We start from the raw sequence: 21,924 nt of genomic DNA, 5'->3' as shown, positions 1-21,924 counted from the left end.
AATACGTATGTGTGACATTTTTAAAAAAACACAGAACTTCCTCACTGGTAACTGGTAGGCATACGTTGCACAAGGAAGTATCTACTGCATTTTCATTGATTGTTTTTACAATAGAGAAAGAACGAGTTTTGTTCAGTAGCTGATGAATATAAATTGATGATGACACTTTGCAGCTCTACCACCCAAAAGTTTTGTTAGAATTAACAACACCTTTAGGTGACAGTGGACGATTTAGTCTCATTCCAAAGGGATTCTTTTATATGGCTGAGTTTATTTAAAATCCAATGTTTATGCAGAATACTATAAAATAATTCAGGACTTGAACAGGGAATTGTCTCAGTGTTTAACATTGTGGTGGTGGGGGGGGGGAACTACTGTTAACAATGAAATGATCTACGTGGTGGATTGCTTAGCAACAAAGGTCCAAACGCCATTTCTAAATAAACTGTTTATAAATCTGAGGTGCTCTAAACTGATGAGCGACTTTATGGAGAAAGTTCTTGACAGCTTTTGTAAATCAACGCAGGACCAGTGAAATTGTGACATTCAAACTAGCCTCATGTATTCACGGTGAGCGCCAATTGAGCATCAAGTGACTATAATTGAAAAAAAAAGATATTGTAGGACCATTGGCCGGCCTGCTTGGCCGAGTGGTTAGCGTATCCGCTCTACAGCCAAAAGACTGCGGGTTCGAATCCCGCCGTGGACATGGATGTTTGTGATTGTCTGTGAAAATACTAGTGCTGGTGGGTGGTAGATGACGTTGGTGTAGTTGGTGAACTGAGTGGGAGACAGGGAGTTGTAGAGTAGGTGCCCTCCCTCGATGAGTCTTTGGACTCCCTGGAGGTGTCACGTAATAATTACAAACCACAAGAGTAATTAGAGAAAACAAACAAAATATTTGGAGGAGGAGAATAGCCGAAAACATACACATGAATACCAAATATGAGTTGAACTGATCAGTTCCTTACAAATATAGCACCTCAATATTACATTTCTTTAATTATGCTGAGTTACCCATTCTATTCTTATACACGATTTTATTTACTAGAAAAACCTTTTATTATTGTGCGTTAAGATTAGGGATGTTAGAGACAATTTTTCTGAGTCTACTGCTGCAATACACATGATGACAATAAAAATTGCTGCCCTCATTAAGATTGCTATTAAATCTTGTTTATGATGCGTTTCTCTCATTGTTGCAACACTTTTTATTTACACTTCTGAATCAACTTTTTTTTTTTCATTTAAAGGTACATCATTGGTTTAATCTTTACCACGTGCTTCAATTAAACTGCCATTTCATTCTTCAGAAATGCGAAGTCTGAAGTTTTCTCGTTTAACGTTTGCACGCACTGTTAAGAAAGGGAGAAATAATATTCCAGACTTTCTTATTCAAGTTAATTGGTAAATAAATTCATTTACATTAACTTGTTCACCACTTTATTAGGTGCTAAGAGAAAACCAGTTTTCGTAAGTACTTCTACTTGTCTGTATTATAGCGTGGTAGTAGTCTATGTATGCAGGGACATTGGCTCCAGATCAAAAGAAAATTTGATTTTTTTTTTTTTCCCATGAAACTTCACCCACGATAAGTTGAAAATAAGAGAAAAATTGCAGACTGTAAGGTTCAAATAAGACTGTAAGACTGTCAAATAAGACTCCACTCCCTAAATTCAGTTTCTCCCTTAGGGCATTTTGAAAAAAAAAATTAAAGTCATGATATTTTGGCATGAATACAATACGAATACTAATACTCACAAATGTAGTCATTTCCTAAGCACGACTGTATTTGGCTATTAATCTTCCGTGTATTCAACAATGGTTAATCAGTATCGTATAACTTGTTTTTAAAACCTTCGAAAGCAAGGTCAAAATATCATTATCTATTAAATGAAACAGTTCCTGTTTATGCTTTAAATAAAAATTTAAAAAAAATTGAAAAAATAGAAAAAAATCCTTAGCACACCAACGCTACTCATGTAATATAGGTTTGTAACATTTCGCCGTGGAAGTCACACCGACGAAATGTTAAATTATTTTTTTTACTATGAATTTAATTAGGGTTTGAATTCTTTATGCATTAAGAAAACCCAATTTTCTTTTAAATTTATTTTCTAACAGCAAAAAGGCAACTTAATTTAAAAGTCTTATTTAAATAAATATTTAGACTTATGAAATCCATCAGCTATTTTTAATTTTATTCATAAATTATTTATGAATAAATGTAATAAATAATGAAATATATTTTAATCTTTAAACCAATTATGTACTTTTAAATATTATTCACAATTTTTCTACACAATCTATATTGCCATTATGATTTTTTTTTACTAAAATTTATACGATAGAGAAGGGGAAATATTGCTGTCTTAAAATTAAGAAAGCTATAAAATGTTACTATGCAGTAGTTGTTTGAAATTGTTGCTAGGCTAACATAAATCCAAAATCTTACAAAAAGACGTCTAATGCTATCGTAGATTAAATCTTTACAGTCTCCGATCTTTAATCTATGATTACTTCATTGAATAAATTAATCTTCCATAATGTGACACAGTTTGAATAAAGTTAATGGATAGTGGATATTTGCCGCACAAATGAAGACCATTCTTCTTTCTCAACCTGAGAAAAGACTGCAAAATCCATACAATGTATTCTTGTACAGTTTTTACAGCCATGATTTATTACGTGGTTGTCAAGGAAACAGAATTACATCAATGCGAGTGTCATATGTTACTTCTATCTCTGCAAATCAAATGAGGAAATCCATTAAAACTACCAAAGAGAAACGTCAAAGAACTACAATAAGACGTGTTCTTTGGAACAAATACATCAATGACCCCCAGAACCGATATTAAGTCACGCAGAAGTCAGCTGCTTGAAGCTAGCCAGCTTTTCTGTATTCTTGCGTACTTGTTAGTGGAGTGTAAGTTTTTTTTTTTTCATAATTCATTTTTTTTTTGTTGCATGAAAGTATTAATTGAATACAGTCATTATAGTGTAATTTCCTATGACATTCAAGCTTGACTTGCCGAATATACCTATATGGCAACTGTCATCAGGCAGGTAAATGTAGCGCATAATATTCCAGGAGTAGCTTGTTCTGCTATGGAATTTCTAAGCTTCACAGCGATTCTTAGGAAATTCCATATTTGAAATCTGTCCACATGCATGATTTTCATAATTATCTAATGTTATTTATCAGATATTTCTCCTCTACAATGGCATTTATCACTCAAAATCAACCCCGTAATAGATATTATTATGAACCAGAATAGGAATTTGTGTACTGTATGTTTATGGATTTACGCTTACGTGGGATTATTTTGATTGCCAGTTTCGACAACTAAAACTCTTGCTTAAGAATCGTTAAGCGAGTAGAATTACTTTTGAACTACAGGGAAGGATTTCCTCTCCCCCCTTTTCATCCCCCCATTTCAGTGAATGGGGGGTTGATATCCGAGAATACCAGACTTGAAGGAAACGCAGGAACTTCATAGAACCTTCACACTTTGATGGCAGCAGTTCCTCAGGAGGGCGGATAGATAACACACTACTATACACTTGTAAATCACGTAGGATGTGATGCATCCAAAGTTTAAAGTACAGAACTAAGATTTTATGATGTTTCAGATTTCATTTGCTCTGGAAAATGAGTAAACTTTTGTTAAATATTACGATTAGCAACATAATATTATCATAATTTGAATCACCTACTGATTACACTTAAGATTTTCGCTGAAATCGACTACTTACTCCCCTTCGTTAGCCAATCTTCACTTTAGAGACGATATTTTGTGCTGTCGATTATGACCCATCCGCACCCCTATGGAGATAGATGAATCAGGAGAATGGACAGTAAAAGAATTTGCACCTTTCCACTTCGTACTATTTTTTGATTTTCATTTCAAAATATGAACTTTTTTTCTTTGTTTTTCTCTCTTCTCCCGCTTCCCCCTTTGAATTGTAATGTTCTTTCAGATTTCTAGTGAACATCGACTTATACTTCATTTCAACTAACAATCAATCTTGGGAGAAAAGGTTAAAATTTATTTTATCGTTCCCATTTTCCCTTGCTTTAGGCTCAATGGCCTGCATAACAAAGTAACTTGCCACCTTTTGAAACTTAATTCGCTCTTATACTGCGGTTAATCCTATCTGTATACTGTATTATGATTGTCAGCTGCGTGAGTTTTTCTGGGTCGGTTTGCTTGTTTTGCAGGATGAAAAAAGCAGAGTTTCCGGGAGGTAAAACCCCCGACTTTGGTATGAGACTAACTCATTCACCTTAAGCTGCAAAGCTCTGAATAAATGTTTTTTGCATTCTAGACGGGATCAGAACCTAGATCTTTCTAACTAAAGGGCATCATCGAAACCGACTAAGCATCGGATGCTCTTATATTATATTTCATTTATTTTTTATTCCCTGGACTGGTTTTTTGGCAAGAGTGAAAAGCAAATATTCAGAGCTAATAAAATAAACACACACAGACATATACAGAAGTGAAGGGGAAATGTTACATTTCTTTAGATTTTGAAAAATTAAGAAAAAAAATTTTTAAAAAGATGAAATGAAACATCAAAGATAACCACGGAATTTAATTATTGATAAAATTACAGAAATATAAGCAGTTTATTTTTTTTTCTCATATCATGATAATATTCAAACAAAGGCAATTTTTTTTTTCTTTTTTGAAACGATAAAATACTGCAGTTTCGACTTTTTATCGAATCTTTTCCTTTGTTAAATTCCTAGCTATTACTGAAATAAAGAGCCAACAGGAGATGTGTTTTACATTATGGGAAATACTAAGGATAGTGATCAGAACTTACTCCACCTTTATACGAGTGACTCCTGTCATGAAGGGTTTGCTTACGCTTGGATCCGCCGAAACTTTTATAGTTTCTATATTTGGCACGAAACTCTTGTAATTTCTTTATTCGGCTTTGAAATAATGTTGGATTCAACATCTACTTAATATAAATAATTCTTAGCTATTGTTATTGTTTTTTTTCCATCGCTAAAATCAGAAGAACGTCACTATTTGTGATATACAGACAGAAGGCCGCTTGGCAGAAAATTATGCATAGTTCATAGGAAATACAAATACTATGAGATGTTGTCTTTGGGGTAAAGCATTTTTTGAATTTAGTGTTCTAAATTGCATGATACACACTTTAAATAATGGATAGTTTTTCTATAACTGCATTACACTCACGGGTTCCATTTCTGGAGACCAACTGCGACAGAGATTAGATATATAAGTTAGAATAAGTTTTATATAACAATCATTCTCTTACTTCAGATACTCGGATCTCTATCATACATAATGGTTCACTTTAAAGAACGTTTACTTTGGTGACAATGAGCCAAAAAAACAATGTGAACAAGAGGTACGCTTCTCAGTTTTGAGCTGAAAAATGTAACAGGAATATCGTAGCTGGATATGCTACCGTCTCCCGTAGAGCAGATTCCCAAAGAAAAACTCAGTAGGTACCCTTTTTTTCTGTGGAAAAGACCCAAGCTTGTTCAGCCAAGGGTGAATTAACTAAACAAACAAACAAGCAAATAAACAAACTAGCAGGAGAACGGTGTACAGCACACAGCGAAATCACTCACAAACACTGAGTACGAGGTACTAATGAAAATTAGTACCTTAATGCACAGTCTAAGCGGATGGAAAGAGAGCTGGATCTAAAGCGTTTTCAAGATTTGAACTGGGCTAAGCTAAGGATAGACAGGAATCTGATTTAGGAGACTGTGCATTAAGCTCAATGTTTCCCCGTATAACAACAAACCTGGATGAACTTGCTCCAGCTATTATTATATTAATTCCACAGTTTGAAGACGCTGACAAAACGAAGTGCTTCCCATTACTATCATTAACCATCTTTATGAATGAATTCCTTGGGAATCCACTCCTACCAAATACATTCCTCAGGTGGCGGATGAGGGAAACCTTAAAAGCGTTGCTTCGATTTAAGAATAAGAAAGAATAAGAGAAGTATATTTGCAGTCTCCAATATAGAACAGTATTGTTATGAATTGAGAGTTATAGATGAGTTTTACATACTCATCTATAAGTATGTAAAACATACTCATCTATACACATACTTCAGATGGCTTTTATGGCTGTCCAGAGAACGCATCTGATATTGATACCCGAGAGAGAGAGAGAGAGAGAGAGAGATACAGAATTGACATCATGAAAATTATAGAGACCAAATGGAATGGAGGTCATTTCAGAAGGCAGGGTGACGAGCTAGTTGTTTACTCAGAGGAGAATCAGAGCATCATGGAGTAGCTTTAATACGAAAGGTCAAGAAAGATTCCTTCTTGGATGTAAGTGTTTTATGCATCCCGTATAGATAGACCTGATGAAGAGAGTAAGGAGTTCTTTGAAAATCTACAGATTTCCATAGAACTTGACTGGTTTTGGCTGCTTTTTTCATTCTAGGAAACTTCACTGCAAAAGCTGGAAAGAGCATGACAGTTGGGCCTGAGTGTGATAGGTTTGGTCCATGGAGAAAGACAGCTCAGATTTTCCCATGATAACTGATTAGTTATTATTATGGCAGAGAACATTAAATAGCAAGAGCCAGAGTAAAACTGAAACGCTGAAAACCTTTCAAGTCAGTCCACATCCAAGAGGATCCATGGAAGAAATTGCAGAAAGGTTGAATGCTCTTTTGGAGACTGAGGAGAACGCGCCTGAAATCTTCTGGATGAAAATGAAGATTATAATACAAGACACACCAAAAAAACATCTAACTCAATTATAAGACCATATCCTTTGTCTTGGAAGATCTTTGAAAAGAATAGAGAGTTAAGACTTCTTTTGGGAATGTGCTTCATAGACTACTCAAACACTTTTGACTATTTTCAACATGTGAAATTGTGGGACGCAATGAAAGTAATGGGTTCCCCTCAACACAATATCGGGATGATAGCTAACTTGTACAGTAAGCAATAAGCCACGGTAAGAATAGGTGCTGGATTAACTTAATGACTTGAGATAGACAAGGGAGTTAGGCAAAACTGCCTAATTTCTCCTCTGTTATTCAGCATCTATGCTGGGGACATGATGTAGGTAGCACTTGATAGACTGAAGATGACAATTAGGATAGATAGCAGAAGGGTTTATTCTGAGATGCGCTGATAATACAGTACTCCTTTGTAATGACAAGGGGAAAGAGGAAACCCTAGCAAAGATTATGGTTCTTGAAGAAAATATAAACAGAGAAGGCCCTAAGAAACATCTTTACCTTAATATTAGTAAAAATAACTGAAAAAATCAGAAAATGTAAGTATCTGGGATTCATTATCAACGTGAAGAGCTACTGTTCAGAAGACATCAGAAGAATATTAGGAATAGCTATAACTATAGTTAGACACTTCCTAGATTTTGGAAGCAGCTAAATTTTTCAGTAGCTACTTATGGATGTGAAACTTGGAACCTAATAAAATCCTGGAAAAAGATAAAGTGGTAGATCCTCAGTGGGATGGAAGCATGATTATGCTTGAAGTAACTAGTCTTCGGAGAGCTAAATCTCAAGAAAAGCTTACAATAGGGCTAACTGTCAAGAATTTATGAAGCACACCAGCGTGAAGTGCAGAGTAACCATACGGAATCTGCTGATAGACAGTGAAGTTATGGATTATGGATGCATGAAGTGATTAACATTCTCCTGAAAAGATAAACGATCAACTGATTCTTTGTGGTAGACTTATGTTACTATTTCTACAGATTCCCCTGCATTATATTCCACTAAATTTCTTTTGTTTTGCGACGTAACTTAAATATTCGTGAATACTAGTTGGCACTGGTGACAGTCAGTTTTCATGATTCGAAATGAAGAATCAGATACTGAGTCATTTGAAGTGCAAATTTTACGCACACCATTAAAAGAACTCATTTACTGTTACCAATATATTTGGAAACTGACAGTTCTCAAACTGAACATTTGTAAAGTTTAAAATCTCACTGCAGACATTTTTTTTTTCTTTTTGTAATAAATGTTTCCTGATCCAGACTTTTGGAAATGATTCCAAGTATTATACTCTTCCCCGGCGAGCTGAATGTGGAATTTTTAGCGGAAGTGTTGCATTTATTTTGCCATATTTTCCGTTTGCGAATAAATATCATATAAAAGAACATTAGAATAATAACATGTTTTATTTCGTCGTAAATTATTTAGTATCCCATTTTAGCTTCAGACCATAGCATGCTTATTTGAAATGTGAATAATAAATTCTTCATTTGAAGCATCATGCTAAGACGATCGCGTGATGTCTAGCTGACATGGTGGCAATAATGTATATCCTTTTTTTTCTTTTTATGCAATGAGCTGATTTGTTATTTATCTTAATAAACTGACCATTACAAACTTATGCATGCTAGTCTACATTTCAGAGGAAAATATAATAGTCCTATAATAATCGACCATTAGGAAAACGTTCGAAAATCTCTGTGTATTGGCGACTGGTTCACTCACGTAGCGATGGCAACTTTTTTTCCCCCTGTTAGTTTCAAACAACATTTGAAATAGCAATGGCAGTGTTGGAAGAATAATGAAACGTATGGAGGTGGTCATTTCTACCGTACAAGGCTTTGATTAGACCACATCTGGACTAATGTGCATAGATTTAGCCTCCTGGATTTCTCGGAAATGAGCAAGCCTTGGGCAAAAATTGAGAGGCGGATAACAAAGGCAGTGTCGGGTTCGTTTGTGGAATATTGGCTATAATGATAGGTTGAGTGAATGAATGTGATTTGCAGACCTTGGTAAATAGACAGAAGAGGGAAGGCTTGATTGAGACAAATAAAGTGTTAACAGGATTTTATCAGAGAAATGCCGGTATATTTTTCAAAGGGTTGAGGAAGGGAAGAGAATATTCTTGAAATATATTTAAAGGTATGGTACATAAGAGAGTGAGGCATAAATTTTTTCAAGGAGAAAGTTAGTGAGCGGAATAGTTACTAGGTAAGACAGTGAGCGAGCTTATATTCTCATAGCTTGTCTTAAACTGATTCAACAGTATATAATAATAATAATAATAATAATAATAATAATAATAATAATAATAATAATAATAATAATGTGTAGGAAACAGAAAGTTCCTGATACTATATCTAAATTCCGGAAAACGATACTATAAGGAGCATATCACGTTTTACGATATTCACTTGATTCATAGGCCTTTGGGCACGACCTAATTGACGCCGGTTAGCATTGTGATTATTGTGTTACTTCTTTTTTTTTTTTTTTTTTTTTTTTTTTAATCTTTGACTGTGAACTTTGTTAACTAAGAATAGAAATAAGATGTGTGATATAAATATTAATTATAATAGCAGAAGTACGAATTTTTTTTGTTATAATCTTTTTTTGTTAAAAATTAAAAGACATATACGATGTAATTCTTATAATTCTTCAGTTCTTATCTTCTAGTTAGTTGTAACTATCGTATCATTCTTCCTTCAAAAAAAACCTCGAGACTTTCATCTTACTGGAGAGCATTAAATGACCTACTCAAATCCTTTTTAGATGAAGGATATTTAATCATAATAAGCAGCAATTAACGAGTGGGGGGATTGATTTTCGGAATTTGCTGTTACTAAGGTGGAATGTCATTTGCCTTGATTATGTTTTTATGACTTTTTATTTTAGCCTACTTTCCTTAAAGAAAATAGGCTTAATCAGATAGCTATGGCTTTACTCCATAATTATATATATATTATCATGAGACCTCCTGTGGAGTCACGTGTCTCATCGCAGGAGGTCCAACTGTTACACACGCAGTTCATCAAACCGTATCTTAAATATATTCTCCTCTTTCACACACACTCGGACAATGCATTTCATTCACCTAGGAATCTTCATGCAAAAAATCTGCTTCTTGCTTCCTTGCTCACTCCCTCCTTGTACAGCCTCCACGAATGGCCTCTTGTTTACCCTTTGTTTTTCCCAATTCTATGTAAAACATCATCCATATTAATCCGGTAACAATCACTTAATAATTTATATGTTTCAGTTATATCCCCCACACCTCCTATTCGCTAGTCTCTGCAATTAGCATTTCCTGAATCAGTCTTCATACTCAGCATTCCAGAGACTAGAGACCACCTTAGTCAATCGTCTCTGGACCTTTTCCAATATTTCCTCATCCTTTTGAAAACCAAGTGAGCAAATCTCTGCGCAATAGTCGATATGGGGCTTAACAACGTCCCATATCGACTATCCTTACTTCTACACGCCAGTGTCTTCCTCGTCATTGCCATAATCTGTTCTGCTGTCTTCACGATTCTAGAATTACTTATCCACAATTACTCCTGGAGCTTTCATTTCCACCACTTCCTCCAAGTATTGCCACCAATCAAATTGGTGACTCCAATCACTTGCCCATTTAGCCACCGATCAAATTGGTGACTCCAATCACTTGCCCATTTAGCCACCGCATTCAAGTCCACTTGTAAAGTCGTGACATCTGCTTTGTTCCTCATTGTTTTCTCCAACTTTGCATCATCTGCAAACAACTGATTATCACCATTCATATTTCCTCCCGATATCATTAGCATATAAATTAAATAGCTATGTCCCCCAAACAGATCCCTGAGGTACACCACTATTAACTTACCTCTTCCGGGATATCGCTCCTCCATACACAACTTCTGATGCCTATACTTATCAGACAGGAAATACAACCCTTCTTTTCCAACATACTTATCCTTTCTCTCTCTCTCTCTCTCTTTCTCTCTACCCCCATGCTTTCCAGTTTCATCACCAGCTTATCATGTGGCAATCTACCAAAGGCCTTTGAAAAATCTAAATATACCACTGTGTGTGCATCACCTTTATCCAATGTGTTCGTCACCTTGTTATAATAGGTAAACAGATTACTAAAACGCGATCTTCCCTTAGTAAACCCATGCCGATCATCAAAGAGAATGCTACTATTATCAACCCAGTTCTGAATCTTCATTCTGACTAACTTCTCCAATACTTTAACCACAACTCTAGACACAGAGATTGGTCTATAATTCGATACTTTAGTCTTATCACCTCCTTTATGAAAGAAGGACTTAACCCTTTTTCTACTTCTTTGGAACACGGCCCAGTGCAAGACTCATTTTAAAAAGGTATGTCAAAGGTGTTGCTAACTCTTTGGAACATTCATTTAAAACACGCGGTGATATATTATGATATATTATCAAGACCTACTAACTTATTAACCTCAGGTTTACTCAATTCCTCATATACCTCATGTTCACTTACTATGAGTACCTCCTCCTCCTTCCTTCCTTCCCTACCACTGTATTCATCTGCATGATATCACATTCGCAAGAATTAAGAGATTATGAGAAGCTGTCTCCTAAGCTTCTCATAATCACCAGCCTTATAGCTCCACATGTATCCCTTTCTAACAAAAGTTTTCATATGGTTAGCCATCCTACAAGTGATCACGTCATGTTCACTCTCACCGACGGGTGAAAGATTTGAAGCCCTATTTATAAAAACAAACACCCGATGAGATGATCGGATCCAACACTCTTGAGTCCGTATATCCTCTAGTACCCACTGGTACTAGAGGAAATTCATTCTCTTTGCTCCCAGCTGCCATTTCTTCATTCCAATCAATATTACCATAATTGAAATCACCAATAATGATCATTATTTTCTTATTTACTAGGATAATTTGTCTATGCATTTCCTTTTCACTTTCCATCTCCACATTTCTAGGTCTATAGCAACGGTGAGCAAACTGGGGCTCCCAAATTTGCTCTGTACGGCTCCCGAGACAATATTGGTTTTCATTGCCATTTCCCCTAAACTTTTATATTAATAATCTATAGTATTATAGTATGTACCAATATTAGAATATTTTATTTCGTAAATGCTTTAAAGATAAGTAAAAAAAAAAAACAGATATTTTGAAACTTTAAATTTTTAGCTTTTAAATGGTACCGCTCAAAAGGGTTACGCGATTGTGGTGGTAGCGAAACATAACTAGTGTAGTGTAGTGTAGTGTAGTGTAGTGCAGATAAGTACTTTCCTGATTAATAAATACTTAAGATTGATTTCAGTGAAAATTATAAAACCCTTGTTTAAGATGACTGAGCAACAGAAGAGTATAAAACGGAAATGCGAACAAGAAGAGAGAGAGAGAGAGAGAGAGAGTTTCAACAATGGGGGGGACGATCTTGCTTTTACTCTTAAGGGTGAAAAGGCTCTGTGTTTTGTCTGTTATACAACCATCAGCCACTTTAAAGCCAGTAATTTAAAGCGCCACCATGAATGTAATAATAAAAAACTTGCATCTGAATTTCCTCCTGACAACTTACTGCTGTGAATCTCTCTCTCTCTCTCTTCTCTGCAATGAAATTTGTCAAGTCAAAACATCGTGCTATCCTCACTAACAGCCACCTCACTGAGCTTCTTAGAACAGCTTTGACATCCTACCAGCCAGATTTTAAACTATTAACTGCACAAATGAAAACTCAATCAGAACCTTCAACGAGTAGAGATTAAACATATTCTTCTTTGGTGAGTAGGACTACTATACAGTTGTATTTTTTATTATTTATAAATATAATTTTAAAATAATATTTTATGCAGCTCTTGAACATTCAAAAATGTATGAAAAGTATTATATGTGGGGAAGAACTTTCCCTTGAACTCTTATTAGCGAAGAACTTGCCCATCAAACTAAATATTTCATCCTATCCACCTCTATCTCGCACCATACCTCCTTAAAACCACTCCTACTATTTGTCCCTTGTATCTCCACTTTAAATGGGCATAGCTCCTCTGCTATCATTAACAGCACTCCCCCACTCCTTCTTTCCTGCCTGTCTTCACGAAAAATATCTTAACCCATCATCTCTGTTCCTGTTTGGGTATCATTCTTATTTAACCAAGTGTCTAGTATACGACGATTTTTGGACGAATAGACCAATCAATGTAACAGTTACGCTCCTTATTTCAGGTACTTCTGGCACTGGTATACAAGCATAATAGACTATTTCTGACTTTAAAACAAGTCCTACATACACCACTTTGAAGATGTGTCTCCTCAGTACCCTCCTCGAACTCTTCTTCTATACTACCACCGATCCTATAACTCTCCCCAAACCCAAACGCTTACCTCCCATCCCAGGCCATCTCTGTCCTTCCTTTCCCACTCACACATTTACTTTTGAATACAGCATTCACATTTTTCATGAGGTGACTCTCCTTTCACGCTAACTTTCACCTTTTCCCTGTCTGTGTTGCAACCTGCCTTCTCATCTTTTTTACTCATGACTCAATTCTCCATTCACAAGTTCTTCTACCCTTTCTTACTCATTCACATCACCTTGCACTACGTCAGATCTTCTATTTACTACATTCATTACCCTTCCTTCTAACAAAAAGCTCTCCAGTTGACTCACCAAAACTATCTAAATTCAATTTGGTGATATCTATTGGAAATATCATGTCAGGAACATTCTGAGAACTCCTGAAAGCAACATCAATGGGTGGAATACCAATCACAGTAACACCTGATAAAACACTCAATTCTTGTAGAGGAGCGATATAAGAATGGGATCTCCTTGTTTTTCCTGATGAATAGATATGTTCAGAGATTAAAGTTCAGGGAGTGACAGGTGTGGGGCGCATCTTGATACGTAGGGATGGTCACCTGGTTCATACCAGGAACATCATCCTTATTTTTTATACACTTAAGCCTCCAACATCTGTAAAAGCAGGGTATCTCAACTCTCCTGTTGATTACAAGCTAATATGTTTTAAATGTCATAAATATGGGCATGTCTGAACTGCGTGTCGTGGCTTTATCACCTGCGCCCGATGTGGTAGTAAAAAGCATAACAAATCTTGCTCTGCAAAGAAAGCTAAATGAATCAAGGGGATCACCCAACTTACTCCGGTACATGTCAGAAATGGAAAGATGAAAACGAAATACAAGAAATTAAAACAGAACAAAATATATCATATGAGGATGCAAAAAGGAAGTTAGTCACCATTAGACGTGTTCTGAGATCCTATTATGCTGAGAAGGTGGCAGCAAAGAAAATGTCAAGAGCATCTCAAACACGTATGTATATTTCACCATACCTGAACTTTATGATCGCGAGTGCTTCTCTGTTGAGCGCATCAATCACATGCCCTATGGTCTCACTTCAGAAACAACTCCAAAAATGGTTCTATTTGATGATAATTTACTTGTCAAAAAATTATGGCAAAGATATCACTTAAAGATAAGCCACCAGATAACCCCACAGGGAAAAAGAGAAAATGGGTGCTTTGGTGTCCACTGAAAGTAAATTAAACTTGCTAACTGGCCCTGAGGCATCAGATATATTGAATATTTTACCGGAGGAAGGGATGGATAGTGGCCGTCCACACTCCCCAAAATCAATTGATAAATATAAACCCGACGGAGGTAAGCCCTCAACATCTCGAAAACTGGGCAAGCCCACAAAGCTAAAATAATAAAAAAAAATTTACAATGAAACTGCCGTGGATTTCGCAAGAGTATCGATGATATAAAGATTTTACTGCAGAAATCTCCCTGTCTGCAGGAAACATTTAAGACTTAATGAGGACCCTATCGTAAGGAATTTCACTGTTGTACGCTAGGACAGAATTGAAAGTGGTAGAAGTAGATATCATATTGGGCAGTTATACTCCTTTCCATCATGGCCTGCTTAATGCTACTCTGGAAGCAGTAGCGATTAGCTTATCCGTGGGATTTCTTATTATAATATGTTTAATTTATTTACCACCGTGTGCTGAGTTAAGTGATCCTGAAATCGATCTTGATAACCTTATCTTGCAACAACTGCCTGAACCCATACTTCTTATGGGTGACTTTAATGGGCACAAACTCTGTGGGGTAGTGCCAATACAAATGGACGACGTCGTATCTATTGAACGAATTCATGACAATAACGACTTCTCTCTTTTGAATAGAAAACAATGCTTTCTTCCATATGCTGATTTCCACTCATATTCTGCAGATTGATCTTACAATCTGTTCTCCTGCCATTTTCCACTGCTCACGTGGGATGTCGAAGATAACATGTGATCATTCTCCTGTTATTTGCACGTCTTCACACGAACCATGCTCTGCTACCCGCATGTCCATTATGGAAAAATAGACCAGGCTGACTAGAATACCTTTTCCCATCTTGCAAAATTTAATGCTGATATAGTCAGTCAAACTCATATGAGTGAAGCAGTAAGGTATGTAACAGACTGCATTGTCCAGGCAGCAACCGCCTCAATTCCAAAAACGTCATCTCGATTTCCACTCTGTCTACAGCCTTGGTGAAACCCAGACTAGCATAAAAAGATCAACACAACCACACCCGTTCATCTTCTCGGTAGAGGGGTGTAGCGTGATTTATCGCTCCATAACACAGCTTTTCAAAATTCTACGTCCCGCTGTACACGCTCTTTGCAGCACTGAATACAACGCTGTATGTTGGTCCGGGTAATGTGGGGCTTGCATATTGCGGTCCGACCATGGAAACCCATGTTGAATATTCTGAATGTTTTTGTGCAGAGTTCCAGTCAATGCCCGGAACTTCGTCATTCTGGCGGTTTTTACATATTATCCTTCATAGCACCTATGGTCACGTTCGGCGAGTGTGGTGAGTCGTTCACTGCGGGTAGCACTTGCACTTGACTTCTTGCTCTTCAATCTCAGTACGATATCATTGACTGTTGACCTGGGATGGACTAATTTGTCAACAATTCGCCTGACAGATAGGCCTGCAATATGGCATCCTATCACAACGCCTCTTTCACACTCCGTCAATTCCATTTTCGCAGCCATTTCACCTGGATACGGTTGCACTGACTTGGGAGCATCATATTCCTCCAATTTATACCGGCTACAAACACGTGATTCGTTACAGAGCACGATGTGCCTGCCTATGGTAGTAGTGTCCGTTGATTTCTTTCCAAGCAGAGTAATATAATATGGATTAAGTTCATCATGGAATTTCGTCAATGAAATTCAAAAACAATTAACCTCTGATCAGTTGAATTCCCCCCCCCCCTTACTGAGAGTAGATTCAGTGTTAGTAGGATACTTAATATACCAACTTAAGGCATCCTTTTTCAAAAATATAGCGTATATTCAAGTAAGACAAAGTTACCTCAACTATAATGCAAACAAACATGAGGTAGTTGGTAATGCAAATATTGTTAACTATCTGATTCTGAAAAGGAATAACCTCTCGAGAATAATTATAACAAAATTGAATCGCACTTCCTTTTGCATGATTGTACAGAAGTCTTCATATCTCCGAATGGAATATGAATACTACTGTATTTATTTTAAGCCAAATGGAGATTGAGAGAGAGAGAGAGAGAGAGAGAGAGGGGAGTTATTGTTAATGAGCACGAAAGCCCATCATTGGCAGACTACTTTCTCTGCATGACGCATAACGGAAGGAAGTTGCTCGTGAAGGAATATTTGAATTACAGTTGTGCACCATATATTTCATATCTTGGGAAGTATTACAAATGTAGGTTATTAAGATATTTAATATCTTCTGATGTTTCGCTTTCATATCTCCAGAGCGCGCTCGCATTACACACACACACACACACACACACAACACACACACGTTCTATATTTCTTCAATAAAATACGCAGAATTCCATTAGAAGGAGAAACAGTTCAAAAGATATGAAAATTTCAGAAAGTTACTGCAGTTCGTTTGGGGAGATGTACTTGAGCCTGACTAAATTACGGCTTCTCTCCCTTATATTTTTAAATATCGAGATAATCGCACATGTACTAAGCTCTTAAGAGCTTAAATTATTCTCTAATACACACTGCACCCCGAAGTTGATTCCAGCTATTGCTATGAATGTTTGCAATTTATGTGTTTTTTAAATTATCCTAATATTATCTAATTAGAGTAATTTTTTATAAACGCATACGCCATCGCAACTCAATTATTTATACCCTTATTTACATTTAAGATTAGGTAAATGTTTAATTTAAAATCGTGATTATAAATTTATTTTAAAAAATGCTTTTAAAGTACGGTAAAATACTTATATATTTCTGTTTTATCACTGACAAAATCGAGAAATTCTGTTCAACATAAGTTTTATTTCAAATTATACTTAAGAAATTTTCTTGTTCTCATCCTTTTGTTTGCAATAAATTTCTCAGGGCGAATCTTTGTTCCGGTTCTCTTTCAGTAGTAATAAATTTTATGCTACTCGAAAATGATTCCTACATTATAAGATCGTATAACTTGCTTTGAAATAAATCTTAGGGTTAACCATATCTAGAGATAACGATCAAATACTTGATCGTCTGCTGCTTGATCAAATAATATTCAAAATTATGCATCGAAATTTCGAAGTAGAATCTTGCATAGTTTTAGAATCAAAACGTCTAAATTCAAAACAGTCATTAGTAATTAAGTATTATCACAAGACCATTTTTTTTTTTTTTGAAATTCATAAAATTGCATACGTAGCTCCTCTAACGAAAACAACGATATTAAACAAACATTAACATCATCACGTGTCTCACGTGAAGAAAGCTAAAGTCTCAAGCCAATCAAATGCGTTGTAATGAAATGTTTGTGTAGTGTGTATTCACAAGTTTGGAGCTAGCAGCTTTATCCAATAATCAATATTAAAACAAAAGAACAAGAACCATAGTCCAATCAAGTAACCCCAATTTGACATTAGCAATCCTGGTACTTAAAATATGTACTAAATATAAAAAAGAGTTTCATCGTAGTTCGATTTGGGTTATTTGAAAAATGGAAAGTATATTTTTATCACCTAAATTCACTGTCCGCATAATAATTTAGTTTATATCTAGGTGATTGTCAGCTTAAAGCAAGTCATTAAATGTTTTTTTTTTTACTTCTCTAATCATATCGGCAGATCTTTAAAGTAGTAGTGAGAAAATTCCCGTTCTTGTACACATGCTATAATATATATGTATGTTCAGTGTTATAGCCAGACTAGTTATACACTAAAACAACACCACATCACGAAAGCTGACATGTAAGATGAAAGTAAACTCCTTTCAGGTAAGCTATTTTACCCATTTCTTTCGGAGCTAAATGTATTTTTTAAAAATGTTATGGCGTTGTTAGCAGATTAGTGGTTGTTGAATTAGCTGTTTTTTTTTAAAAACAACGAAAGCTATGATGCTAGTGAACTTATATTTTCCTGACTAAATGAATCATGACAAACAGGAACACAAAGAATATCTTTCGCAGTATGCAAATCCTTCTGAATAATGTTAATTTTAATGCGGTCATATTCTAAAATGGAAAATCAGTAAACATGTTTTCTAAGTTTCATTTCAATATTAATTTAAGCTTTCGAAGGTGCTTTGTGTGTGCGTGTGTGTGTGTGTCTGTTTTGAATTCGCTTGGTTATTATTATTATTATTATTATTACGTGACACCTCCAGTTTATTATTGGTTAAGTTTATTTCTTTTATATCATTTTTTCTGTTGGTACTTACACTTATATTTGGCTATTTATTTTGTTATAGTTAATAAAAAGTTTTCTTATAAATACAAGTAGAGTAAAATCCTAGAGTAAAATTTAAGTTCAGAGGACACATTGCTAAGGTGTCCAAGATTGCACATAGGATTACTTGGTTATTGAAGAACACACTAAACATCCAAAGATAAATAAGTTATTATTCCTCTTTATAAGGCGTTGATACTTCCACATTTGGATTACTGTGCTCAAGTCTGGTCGCCTGGATTCCTTGGAGATGAGGAATTGGTGGAGAGGGGCCCAGAGGAGAGTGACTAAGTTGGTGAGTGGTGTAAAAAATGCTCCTTACATTGATAGATTGAGAGCTTGTGGATTACAGAGGTTGGTTGATAGGCGGAGAAGAGGAAATATGATAGAAACATATAAATTACTTAAAAGTTTTTATAAGATTGATGCAAGGCAAATATTTCAGCTGTGTGATAGTGATGGAAGAACAAGAAGTCATCCCTGGAAATTAAGGAAAAGTGTGGTTAACAAGGGTGTGAGAACTAGATTTTTTGCTTGTAGAGTGGTGAATGAATGGAATTCATTGCCTGACTCAATTGTGAGTGCTTCGTCTGTAAATGAGTTCAAGAAGAGGTATGATGGATATTGTTTTGATAGCTTGGGTCTCCCGCGATGAGTCTTCTGACTCCATGGAGATACCCATATAATAATAATAATAATAATAATAATAATAATAATAATAATAATAATAATAAAATACATTTCGGATAGTTTTCGTTGTTTATAATAAGTTACTGGTTTTAGCGATAAAGTAAGTTAGTTTATGTATTTATGTGTAATCAAGGGCCGTAACCATACTGGTACTAGAGAATTAAATTGGCTCGAAACAGTCACAGCGAGTCCAGTGCCCGTATCTATGAGGGCTCATCTTACACATACATATGGGCTTATTGTTTTTATTATTATTTTTTTTTCATACATTTTAGTAAGCTTGTATTCTGTATGGGTGAAGTGATTAGAAGTGAACTCTGCTGTTTACCCGTTATTATTTATATCAGATTTAAAATGGTATTGCCTGTATGATGGAATGGATGGTACTTTGCTTTACAAGCAATAGGCTGTGGGTTAGAATCCTGTTGTGAAAGTCTTTAGATTGTTCTCATGACCGGAAGTAAGACAACAGTTTGGTCTCTGCAGCAGGATGATTTTTCGGATTATCTGATCCTTAGCTTATTCATTGCTCGTGTACTATAACCTTTCTTGGTTGCGTTTATCATAAAAATTATTATTAGTACATATTTGTTACAGCGCGCGCATCTTGTCCAGAGTGCTGCTATTACTATACAAGTAGGTGTGTGCTGGGAGTAGCAAGAGATCACTACTCCCAGTGAAATGATCTCCGTGAAATGATTAATTTCTGCACCCACCGTTCTCATAAATACCTGCAAGTGAAAGCAATTTCGTCCCCACATTAGCGCCCAGGTACGGCTTCTCCCCCCCATCTCTAATTGATGTGTGTGCTTATACGGTATCTCAGGCACACTGGCTTTTTCACTACGCAGTGAAATCCGCCATTAGCTACAAGGCTTCAGTGGAGTCTACTTCACAAACAACTTTTAAAATGGAACGCAGAGGAAATAGAACCTCCACAAAATAGGCTTAGGAACAAGATAACAAATGATCGTCGATCCTTAAGTTTGTGAGATGAACAGACAGACAATGTATCAATTAATCCGTCAGAAGAACAAAACGACAGGAAAACCGACTAAAAAAATTATTCCAGTAGGAAATGAAGGAAACGAAAAATGATGCTGAGTTATATTTGACTTCACAACCGAAGAAAATATTGCAGGGAACAAAACACCTGTCAGGAAAACTCCAAAGAAAGCGTTCTCCAGAGATCGACTGATTCATGACGTATCTATATAGAAATCATTTTTATTAGGTGTGCTTCGAGCGCTGTAGCACCAGATCCGCATTCGTGCTTCTAAATTCTTCATTCTTTCCATGCCCATCGCATCCCTGGAGGCTTCTATTAACTCGAGTACATGATAAGTACACGTGGCCTATCATTTCCTCTTTACGGCGTTACCTGCTGACAGACGCGGGGGGAGGTATTATAACCGCGTGTTCCCCCATAGGCGGTATGCCTGCGAGGTCAGTCACCGCAACTTACTGCATCGAAGTGAATTTTGTTGTTGTTTATTCTCGAACTGTCAATACAGATGCAGTGAATCAGTATAAAGGAATTAAAACTTGCTTTAAAAAATTACTGGAAACAGATGTTAAAAAATAGAAAGTTGTTTCTCTACGGTGGAACACCACTGGTATTTGAAGAGTGTATTATTATTTTATTCCAAATGTAGTGGAAACAGATGCGAATTGTGGTGATGGAATTTTCCGAACAGATTATTCTTCACAAAATGCGCCCCGAGTGGAATTGATTAGCAAATAGATCACCCTTTCTGTATTACTTCCAGGATGATGTGAATTATTATGTCGGAACAATTCTTATTTTAATTAAGTGTCCAGAAATGCGTAATTTAAAAATAACATCCTCAGGAAAGAAGGACGATTATTTTCTAATTTTCGAAACTGTGTTCCTTTGCAGTTCAATTATTGTTCAAATAAATATCCGGAAAAAACTGAGCAAGATAAATATTACTTCGATTATATTTATGCTAATCCAAATAAACAATCTGCAGCACAGAAATTCCTTATGCAAACATTATTTATTCAACTGTTAATATGGAACTAAGTTTTCTTCTTCTTCTTCTTCTTTTCAAAACTTGACGAAATAAATTCCTAATTTGGGAAAATTGCAGATAATTATCCAAATTAGTTTATTTATTCACTCTTGAAATATTATTATAAATGAAATTAGCAAGAATGGTAATTTCTCCTCCCGTAGAAAAATCGAAACATATGTTCCACCATACATATTCAGCAAAATTTAAAACTAGAGGATAATCAACTTTTTATTTATTTATTTTGAAAATAGATATCTGGCTTTCAAATAATATCATTTGAAAATTTTTAAATAGTGATAAAAATTAATTTAAATACAGAATGCAATTAATTCAATATTGAAAGAATTATATGAGCCAAGGGGATAGATACTCTTAATTGTTTTTTCGAAATTCATTATATACCTTAAAAAAAACTACTACGATGTTTAGTCATTTTTGTCCTAAGCTCAAATTCATTTTGTTATCGCCTCCGAATGACAAAATATCTCTGTTATTATCTAACAGAAAATAAGGCTAGACAAGTAATAATGTTTTCATTTACTTGTAAATACTTAAGGGTTTGTCTTTATCTTCACAAATGGAAATAACTTTAACTTATATCTTGCTTTTGAGGTTTCTGTGGATGGGGATATGTTGAACCCGCTACATATTCCGCGCGGAGATTGTT

General features: G+C 35.6%; 1 protein-coding gene across 6 annotated transcripts in view; it reads left to right on the top strand.

The window, feature by feature from the left end:
- The window catches only part of LOC150108632 (uncharacterized), a 516,846-nt gene that overhangs the window by 16,053 nt on the left and 478,869 nt on the right, over positions 1–21,924 (top strand). For 4 of the 6 annotated variants that reach the window (XM_090390898.1, XM_090390894.1, XM_090390899.1 and 1 more), the window contains exon 1: positions 17,816–18,077. The exons of the other annotated variants lie outside the window; for them this stretch is intronic. The gene's annotated coding sequence lies outside the window, so the exon portion shown is untranslated. Of the gene's footprint in view, positions 1–17,815; positions 18,078–21,924 lie in introns of those variants that run through there. 6 annotated transcript variants of the gene reach the window in all.

This window comes from Typopeltis vanoorti, chromosome 3, assembly GCF_054136105.1.
Source record: "Typopeltis vanoorti isolate ZY-2024b chromosome 3, IOZ_Tvanoo_1.0, whole genome shotgun sequence".
NCBI classification, from domain to species: Eukaryota; Metazoa; Arthropoda; class Arachnida; order Uropygi; family Thelyphonidae; genus Typopeltis; species Typopeltis vanoorti.
Note: the sequence above shows the minus strand (reverse complement) of the source record. Positions and strands in the feature narration are given on the sequence as shown.